Here is a 9954-nt window from a genome sequence, read left to right as displayed (position 1 = left end):
AGGATCCATGTTCTCCTTTGCCCTCTTCAGCTCCTTGTCGTTCTGATCCATCCATACACCTGATCAAAGGCATCAAGACTACTGCCTACCTCGCCCCAACTCGAATTCTGCAAAGATCTGACCTTATCCCCGGACCCAAAATTGGTTTTCCTGTTTCTCCAACAAAAAACTCAAAAATCTAAATCAAACTTTCCTATCTCTTTACTAGCCTAAAATCAGTATTAATTTTGAGTCATCTCAGCCCCTTTGAAGACCTTTTGCCGAGATAGACCCGGAGAGAGCCCTCTCCTGTCCTCGTAGGGCTAGCTACGAGGCTGAGCTTGGTTTGATGTTGCCTTGAGTTTTGCCTTTCTCAGCCTGAGGCAGATTCGAGCGCTAATAGGTCCTTTGGGCTTTCTATTCACCCAAGACTAATACACCATGGCTATTTGCCACTCTACTACTCCCCCCTAAAATTCAAGAAGAAATATGCCAGCTTGAAGCCATGACCATTAGTGACTAACAAGCTCACCTTGATTCAAAAATTGAAGTTGAGGTATCCAATTGGGTTCCTTATCCTAGACACGCTATGGGAAGAGAGAACCAATACCTGAACTCCATTACCCTTCACTAGTAGATGAAGAAACTCATGGGAAGGGTCCTTTAAAAGGACCAACATGAATATCACAATGATATAATTTCTTCTCTAGATGAAATCAAGCGGGTGCAACATTCTCAACACTCTTGTATTATTAGTTTAGATGTTTAGCTTGCTCACCTTGAAAGTCATCTACAATGTGAACTGAAAGCCCCTACACCAGCTAGAACAAGTGCTCAAGACTTGAGGCCCTAGTTACTTCACCCGACTCTTAATGTCATTCTTCACCAGTTGGTAGTTATTTTTACTTTGTATAGTCCAATTTATGGTAGTTGTCAAAAGTTTCTTAGTGTCAATTTTTATCATTTTGTATTATCTGAACTCTTATCCATGGTCAACAAATATAGTTCCCCTTGAGGTAGATTGAAACTGGACATTACAAGATATTTTTGTTGATATATAAAGAAATTTTAATGTAATGCAATTTAAATTCACAAAAATATATGATTAAAGTATATTTGAAAAAGTAATATTTAAAAAATAATACAACTTGGCCATAAGAATATGTATGTAAGATGTTGTAATGCCCTACTTAATCTTATCATGCAAATTTTACTAGTGTTTAAATTACCTTAAAATATTGACTTATAATCATCAAGAAATATTGGTACATACCTACATTGGTGAAATTGTAAATTTATTACTGATATAAATTTTGTTATTATGCAATTCCCAACTTACCTCCTCAAATTTAAATTTTGATAGGATATGGTCTCCTTCCATTTATTCCAAATTATATATTCATATCTCATCCCCAAAATGTCCTCTCAAATTTACTTGGGATAAGACATGGTCCTCTCCAATTAATTACCAAATTATATATTCATATCCCATCCCCAAAATGTCCTCTCAAATTTACTTGGGAGAAGACATGGTCCTCTTCAAATAATTACCAAATTATATATCTCATCCCAAAAATGTCCTCTCAAATTTACTTGGGAGAAGACATGGTTCTCTCCAATTAATTACCAAATTATATATTCATATCTCATCCCCAAAATGTCCTCTCAAATTTACTTGGGAGAAGACATGGTCCTCTCTAATTAATTACCAAATTATATATTCATATCTCATCCCCAAAATGTCCTCTCAAATTTACTTGGGAGAAGATAAGTCAAATATAAGGATGAGGGGGTAGATATGACATTAATGATAGGTTGTTGAGGTGGAGAAGAGAAGGGGGCATAAAAGGGGAAGGATGATGGGAGGAGAGGGGGATCCTTGGTCTTGGTTTGGGTTGTGGTTTTGGAGGATTTTGTTTTGAGAGGAAGGTAGAGAAAAGAGAGAAGGAGAGTATTTGTTTAACATTGGACACACTACATCTGGTTGGACTGGGCTAGGAGGGCTAGGGAACCTGTGGAGGTTTCCTGGGCTAGGAAATACTTCCTAGTTGGCTGGAAGGTAAATCCAGTCGGTAGTCAAGAGGAGCATATTGGCAGGATTAGGATCTTAGGGGCGTCTCAACTAGGCTATTGGAATAGATATTCCTATGTTTATAGATTACTCATGTAAGTGATTGAAATGAAATTCTTACTTATTTAATTGTGAGAAATAAATTTTAATGGTAAATTATCATCGATTAAATGCTTATTTAGAAATAAGTTATTTCTCGTTTTATTGTATTTAAATTAGAGAAATTTAGTTTTGTTAGAGGACCCTAGGATGGAGCCTCACACGTGGTATCAGAGCGGGTTCAAAATCTAGACCCAAGACCTACTAGACACAAATCTCCTCTATTTTTTTTATAAAAATTATGTGGAATCTATTTCATTTAAGACTAATTTAATGATTTTTTTTTCTCCATTGCCTCTTTTGAAAATCCTCTTCCACCGCCCTCGAAAAGAGCTTCAAAATAGGCATTCATGATTTCCAGTGGAGAACCATTTGAATATTGTATGTAGGATTGTAATTGTTTCGGAGAATCTACAATCTTCAAGCGCTCCTTGAAAGCAAGGAGAAGCTCATCATGAATGCTCAATGTGTTCAATTTGGTCAGAATAGTCTCCTCCTCAATATCCTGTTGAATGGGCTTCTCAAATACCTCATCACCGTTTTCAACTTGAGTTTTGTTATCAAGTTCACCCTTTTCATTCTTGACGGGCTTCTCAGACACCCCATCACTGTTTTCAGCTTGAGATTTCTTATCAAGCTCAACCTTTTCATTCTTGCCTGAAGGCTTCTTTGGTGACTTAGACTTTTGTTCTTCCTAGCTGTCCAACATGACCATTTCACTTGTAGCAGCTGTCAACTGCTCTCTGATACGCTGTTGTGCAGCTTCAATAGAAGTATCAGTAGCCCATTGCACATCATCATTCTCGTCCGGCTCCTCGTTTTCATCAACATGGCTTCCGGGAGGAGAACGGTCTTCGTTAGAACTAGTTTTCTTCTTAGCAACCTTGGATGCAACCTCGTGGCCCTTTTTCTTGGATTTTTTTAGCTTCTTCATCAATAGCCTCTCCTGCTTTCAAATGTTCCTTTTATGCTCTTCTCATGGCCTTCTTATATTTTCCTCCCTTCTTCTACCCTGGCAGATTCTTCAAAATAAGCGTAGTAAGCTTGTCCCTCATATCAACATCCGAAACATACCACATGCAGCACACTTCAGTGAAGTCATTTGTGTTTTTGAAATAAGGATCTCTGTCTCAGGATTGCCACATCCATAGCACTGCACATACTTCTTGATAAAAATCTCCAACAAAGCTACAAGTTTAGCACTATCATGAGCACCATTGACAAGAGCAGTCCCAGATTTTTCATCGAACTTTGATTGCGCACCCAGTTCACAACCGAAATACTTTGTTGTATATGAAGGGGGTCTGGCAAGAGCTTTAGCCACATCTACCATATTGACAAGATTTGTCTTTATGCCATTACCTCGTCCCTCAAAATTTTGTAATCAGCTTAGGCATCTTATACCTGTAAAAGGCATCATCTTTGTTGCCCTCGCCAATATTTAGAAGAGCCATATTTTCTAATCAGTGATTAAGTGGAAGGCAAGAGTGAATTTGGATTTTGAAGAATCTTTTCTATCAAGAGTTAGATACTAGAGTGTGAAAAAGGCCACCAAATGCCTACTGGGAAAAGGGACTTTCTTTATGATGCTTTAACTCTCCACCTTGCATGTGGAAAAATAGATGCATCCAACTGCAAACCCAAATCAACCTCGACTTCTAACTTGGCTTTGGCTGCATACAGCCAAAATTTTTTGCTACAAAGACGAAGCTGTTTATTCTTTTCTTTGATGTAGGACAGTATCTGCCAAGCATCCCAATCAGCCCCAAATATGAAAAAACAACTTCAAACATAAAAGAATATTCAACCTGTATGCCCTCCACTTTGAATGCGATTGACAACTGATAGGACTCAACTTGAAATCTGGACCATACAAGTGCTGAAAAAGATTAGCCATGAATTATAAAAACTTGATAGTACAATTCCATATAAATCACAAATGATAATATAAAAAATCATAACATTAAAATACGACAAAAGGGATCACAGACAATGTCATAAGAATTTGTTTATAGATTTCACATGTGGGCAATAATGGATGCAAGTTGGATGAAGATAAAAGATATGTGACAAATTTAGACAGTAAGAAAAAATTTAGACAATCAGAATTTAGCAAAAGATGCAGAACTCAGAGATGCCTGCGCTACAGAGAGAGCAATCAACGTAACAAGTTTCAACATAGAGTCAAAAAAATCTAGGCAATCTACATTATAGCAGACAATCATGCATTTCTACATTATCAAATTGACAATATTTGATATTTAGAACTTCTTTTATCATACTCTGTGTATTTCTTTTAGCCATTTATCAACACATGCCATATGGTGCTCATGGTGACATATGTGTGAACTCCATTTCCCTTTAACGAACTGGTTAGTGATTCACATGAATGCATAGAACTGGCAATGGCCATAACATTAGGGTTCACGCCAACCAATTGCATTTACCAAAAGAGTTTCAGGCCTCCTCACTACGCCCATTTTGACCATTGACTGCAGTCATTGTTGTCCATGCCTTAATAATTGGCTTCACACCTCTTGAACAGTTTCAAACTGATTCTCCACTTGAATTTTGAGCAACTAGCATATTCCAGGCTATGTTTCTGGAAACTGCACCCTAAGATGTTGGAAAATTTTTTCCACAATTTGGAAATGTTATGCTTCCTTGTAAGAAACGTCTCTGAAACATAGGAGAAATGTTTTGGTGTTTTAGATTTTTGAAATATTGTATCAGCTGCTTCAGCTAGCATTTCAGCTATTTTGGATGATGCATCAGTCATTTTAGTTAGCATTTTTGCCAATAAAGCGAAAAAAAGAATAATAACATTAAAAAAAAATTCTAACACTAATTGCTTAGAAATATATTTATAAATACAAAGCTACAACCTCTCTTTGTATGTGGTTGTCCAACATTTTTTTTCTTTGATGGTTTAATACACTTTCTGCTAGGCCGAGACGTTCCACGCTTCCTGTGGTCATTAGGGCCATAACAGCACCAATATAATATGTATTCAAGATAGCCATCAACTCTTGGCTTATATGAACTACCTTCTACCTTTTTCCGTCTTGCTTCAACACGAAATCTAGTAGGACATTCAGCGCTAGAACATTCTCCCTTCACAAAGTCCCCAACGCTACTATTTTAATACAGAGGCATCCATATCAATATAAACAGAGAGGTTATAGTGCCCATCATAAGAACATAGGTGTTACAGACACAAGTCATTTGCTGAGGAATAAAATAACTCAAGCCACCACCAAATTTCTAAATGAGTCTTCAACTAGCCATCCCTTGGAATCTTTGAATCTGTGCAGGCCTCTTTTGGTCTTCATTGTTATTTTTCTTTAGTTTCACATCTGGTTGAGCCAAAACTGCCTTCTGTGTTTCTGAGTCTTTGAAAACTTCGATCCTTGAAGATTGAAAACATGCTTGACAATGTTTGGGTATGAAACACATTGCTCTAGGCATGGATTAAACTCATTTTGTGAATACCAAAGCTACGCCACTCATTCAAGATATGGCTCAATCTTGCAACCTCACAACCATCTCTTATGTACCAAAAAAAAAAAAAATCTATCGAAATTAAGTCACAAATATTGACCTAAAAGCTTCTCTCAATTCCATTAGTTTCGATGAGTTAAGAAGTTATGAAAATTATATGTTAAATACATTTTGAAATTGAGATTTATGTGTTTTGCAAGTATATAAGTGATATTAATTTTCATTCTCCATTCTATTAATATCACAAAGTGGCATTCTTTCATCCCACAATATTTTAGATTTTGTCTATGAAGCTAGTAAGAAGTCACCTTTATTTTGGCAACGTAATATTTCTTCTTTAATATAATTATTGCAAATAGGTATATATATATATATATATATATATATATATATATATATATATATATATATATATATATATATATATATGCATTCATGGATAATTGCTTAGGAACCTTGCTTCAAAGACACTGCCTCTTCAAGAGGTGAGACCAATTGTTTATATGTCCTATAGGAGGTCCCAAGATTCATAAAATGGACATAAATGATTTTAAAAACATAATATAAAGGGTGGGAAGGAACAACTAATGGCCATAGAAGGAAGACATGACTAAAAAGGGTATTATTCACATTAGTATTTAACTTAATTATTTGAATATATTAAACCAAGTTATTAATTAGCTTAATATTAAATTATAGCTATGGTACTAAAGAAAACAATTTGTGTTAGAGCGTGACTTACAAGTACATTGCACCAGTACCCTAGCGAGTCTCAAGAGAAAATTTGTAAGTTATGTAGAACTCACACATGAGAGGATTTGGTAGATCCTTGGGAATCTTCTCAGTACTAATAATTCTTGTTTACGAGCATAGTAAAAGAAAAACTTATGACTATCGTTATACACATGTATGTGAGTCAGCTAAGAGGGACAAGTCCTAAGATGGATTAATGAGTCTTGTGTATCATACAGATATTTGAAAAATTCAAAATGGTGAGGACGTGAAGAAATCAAGGTCAAGGAGAGTCATCACAAGGACCTCCTACAAATAACCCATTACCTTCACTGCAGTTAACTCTCATCTTGCGTTCCCTGGAAGCAATTAATGTAGAAAATACCACTGTAGATCACCTGATAATGCAATATAATAAAGCAAAATACTAGATCTACTTCTACAATCAAACTTTGTAGAAGCTTAATCAATTTGAGCTAGATTAATTGGAACACATATAACAGAGAAGAAGAAATCATACACATCAAACACAAAAGAATACTCTAGGGAAAGCCTCAGCTAAAAACCCCGATCTCTGTATTATCATACAAGTGGAAATATGTTCAGATTACAAAAAGAATCAACTCACAAGCTATCCTGCTCTCTCTGCAATCCAACTACTGCTCATAGACAGTCAAAGGCTTCTCACAAACCTTCTCCTCTGCCCTCCAAGCCTCCTATTTCCTTGCGTAGTTTTCCTTGGGGTCCAGTGCTGCCACTTGTGTGAATTGGCCTCTTCACACACTCACTAACCTCTGATCTAACTGCGCAATCCTGAAGGAGATAATTCCTTCTACATGGATGAGTTTCCTATATAGGAAAAATCCTCCAACTGATAGTACATTGTCCCTTCCTCTGATCTCAACTGGGTCTCTGACTGAACTGACATGCATGAGTTATTTATGAGAGAATATTCAGTTATCTGGAGAACACTAGTTACATGCATGCATGCATTAACTAAGTGGACTCACAATCAGTTCCACAAGCTGTTGGAACTAATCTAATTGGACTTAACTCAGTTAACTGAGCTAACTAATTACAACTCAAATACAACTCATTCTTACCTCCTTAATCAAGGGATAACTTCCTCAATCAAAGGGAAGACTGTTGCATGTCTTCACATAGACTTCATGTTTGATTTTCTACAACTAATTAACTCAAGATGAATTAATTAATTATTTTACAAACAACTGCTAAGATCAAATTCGAATTGTAATTCTAAATTTTAGTTCAGGGAATAACTAAAATTGGAATCTATCCTAAAATGATATTTATAGCAATGCTATTTTTAGCATTTCTATTTTATCATTCCTTGTTGCTATTTCCAACACTGGTACCTAAAATACTATTTATAGCATTTCTTGTTGCTATTTTCAACAATTAATGAGACTATAAAAGGGTGCCAAACAAATGAAGTGGAAGTGGAGCACCCTCCATTAGGGTTAGGAAATCTCAAGGGATCAAGAGACTCTGATAGAGGACCTCCAATCGAGGACATTACTAGGGAGCTCCAAAAGATTAAGCTCCTAGAGTTTGCAGGAGGTCATGCCAACGAACATGTAGAAGCCTGGTTAGAAGGAATGAGAAGGTGCTTCGCACTAAGGGATTATAATTCCAATTCAAAAGCTAAAATAGCAATATTCCAACTCAGAGATAGTGCTCTGAATTGGTGGGGTAACTTAGAGCATCAACTACACCTCACTCCGGACACGGTTACTTGGGAGTTATTCGAGGAAAGATTCAGGAAAAAGTACCTACCAACATATTATGAAGAACAACAGGTAGGAGACTTCCATGCCTTGGTACAGGGAAATCGTACGATAGAAGAATATGAAATTAGATTCATGGAATTGTTCAAGTATGTCTCATACATGGATATTGACCAGTGCCAAGCATATCGTTTCATTTATGGATTGAACCCTAAGATTAGGGCAATGGTGCGGATGTGGAAACCATCCTCTGTTGTAGAAGCTGTGGAATAGGCTCGTTATGTGGAAGAACACTTAGACTTAAAGGGGGGAAACAAAACCATTTTTCCATGCCAACCAAGGTTTATGGGGAAGGTCCCTCGTACCTTCCCTAGGGGAGGAAGTTTTAGGCCACTGCCATATGGAAACAGGGTTGTACCCAGAGCACTGACAGTGGGGATTTCAATGGTTACTAGCACAACTTCACCCGCAACTTCAAGGTTGTGTGAAAATCAAGGTCATACGCAAGGAGAAACAGGTAGGGGCAGAGGTCCCATGGGAAGGAACTCTTTCCAAAGAACCCCACAACATTCGGTTCAAGGTCTACCACATGTCACTTGTTGGGGATGCGGGGGACCTCATTACCAGCATGACTATCCTGAGTTACAAACTGGTGATAACCATAGAGAAGGAAAAGCACCAATGGGGGGAGAAAGTAGCCACCACCGAATCTATGCAGTAGTTGATAACCAACAAGTTGAATACCAGTCTGCCGTGGTAGAAACCTCAGGTATGATAAACGAAGTAAAAGTTAAAATTTTGTTTGATTAAGGTCCTACAGATAGTTTCATTTCCCCAGTTGCATTAGAAAAATGTGGGTTTGCAGCCTATGAGCACGATGACTTTAAGTAAGTTGAGATGGCTTCTGGGATAAAACAAGTAGTAGGACCTAGTGTTGACCAATGTTAGGTAAACCTTGGGGTGTGTATGACTAAGTTGAAGGCATATGTCACAGCATTGGGGACGTATGATGTAATTATTGGAATGGACTGGCTAGAAGCTCATTGAGCTTTGATAGACTGTTTCAAGAAGAAGGTGATTTGTTTAGATGATGAAGGTAGGCCAATTGAGATTTTTGGAATCAAGAGAGGAGTGTCGCTACACTTCATATCCATGATGAAGGTAAAACGTTGTCTCTGACAAGGTTGCAAGCTATATGTGGTTGAGGCTGTAAGTGACCAGAAAGGACCCTCCCTAGATCAACACCCAAATTTTTCAGAATTCAAGGATGTTTTTCCTAAGGAATTGCCTAGATTACCTCCTGTAAGGGAGATCAATTTCACAATCGACCTAAAACCTGGTGCAAAACCAATATCTAAGACACCCTATAGGATGACAACTCCAAAACTTTGTGAGTTGCAGATGCAGTTAAAAGAGCTCTTAGACTTGGGATTTATCAGACCTAGTATTTCACCTTGGGGTGCACCAGTGATTTTTGTCAAGAAGAAGGATGGTTCCTTATGGCTATGCATAGATTATAGGGACTTGAATAGAGCCACAATAAAGAATAGGTACCCGATACCTCGAATAGATGACCTATTTGATCAAATGAAGGGAGCAGTGGTTTTCTCAAAGATCGATCTACGATCTGGATACCACCAATTGAGGATTAAGGAAGAGGACATCTCAAAAACTACATTTCGAACTCAGTTTGGGCACTACAAGTTCATAGTTGTTCCATTTGGTTTGACCAATGCACCAGCAGTATTCATGAGCCTCATGAATGGTGTGTTTAGGAAGTATTTGGACCAATTTGTGCAAGTCTTTTTGGATGACATTCTTGTG

At 37.3% G+C, this 9954-nt stretch overlaps 1 pseudogene; it reads right to left on the bottom strand.

Moving 5' to 3' along the window:
* Positions 1 to 2414: 2414 nt before the first annotated feature.
* LOC149225322 (putative eukaryotic translation initiation factor 5-2) lies at positions 2415 to 3649 on the bottom strand (annotated as a pseudogene).
* Between the last annotated feature and the right edge of the window lie 6305 nt (positions 3650 to 9954).

This window comes from Pinus tabuliformis, chromosome J (genome assembly GCF_031772625.1).
Source record: "Pinus tabuliformis cultivar Carrire ecotype Pingquan chromosome J, CPIR1, whole genome shotgun sequence".
NCBI classification, from domain to species: Eukaryota; Viridiplantae; Streptophyta; class Pinopsida; order Pinales; family Pinaceae; genus Pinus; species Pinus tabuliformis.
The sequence above is the reverse complement of the archived record's forward strand: the minus strand, read 5'-3'. Positions and strand labels throughout refer to the sequence as shown.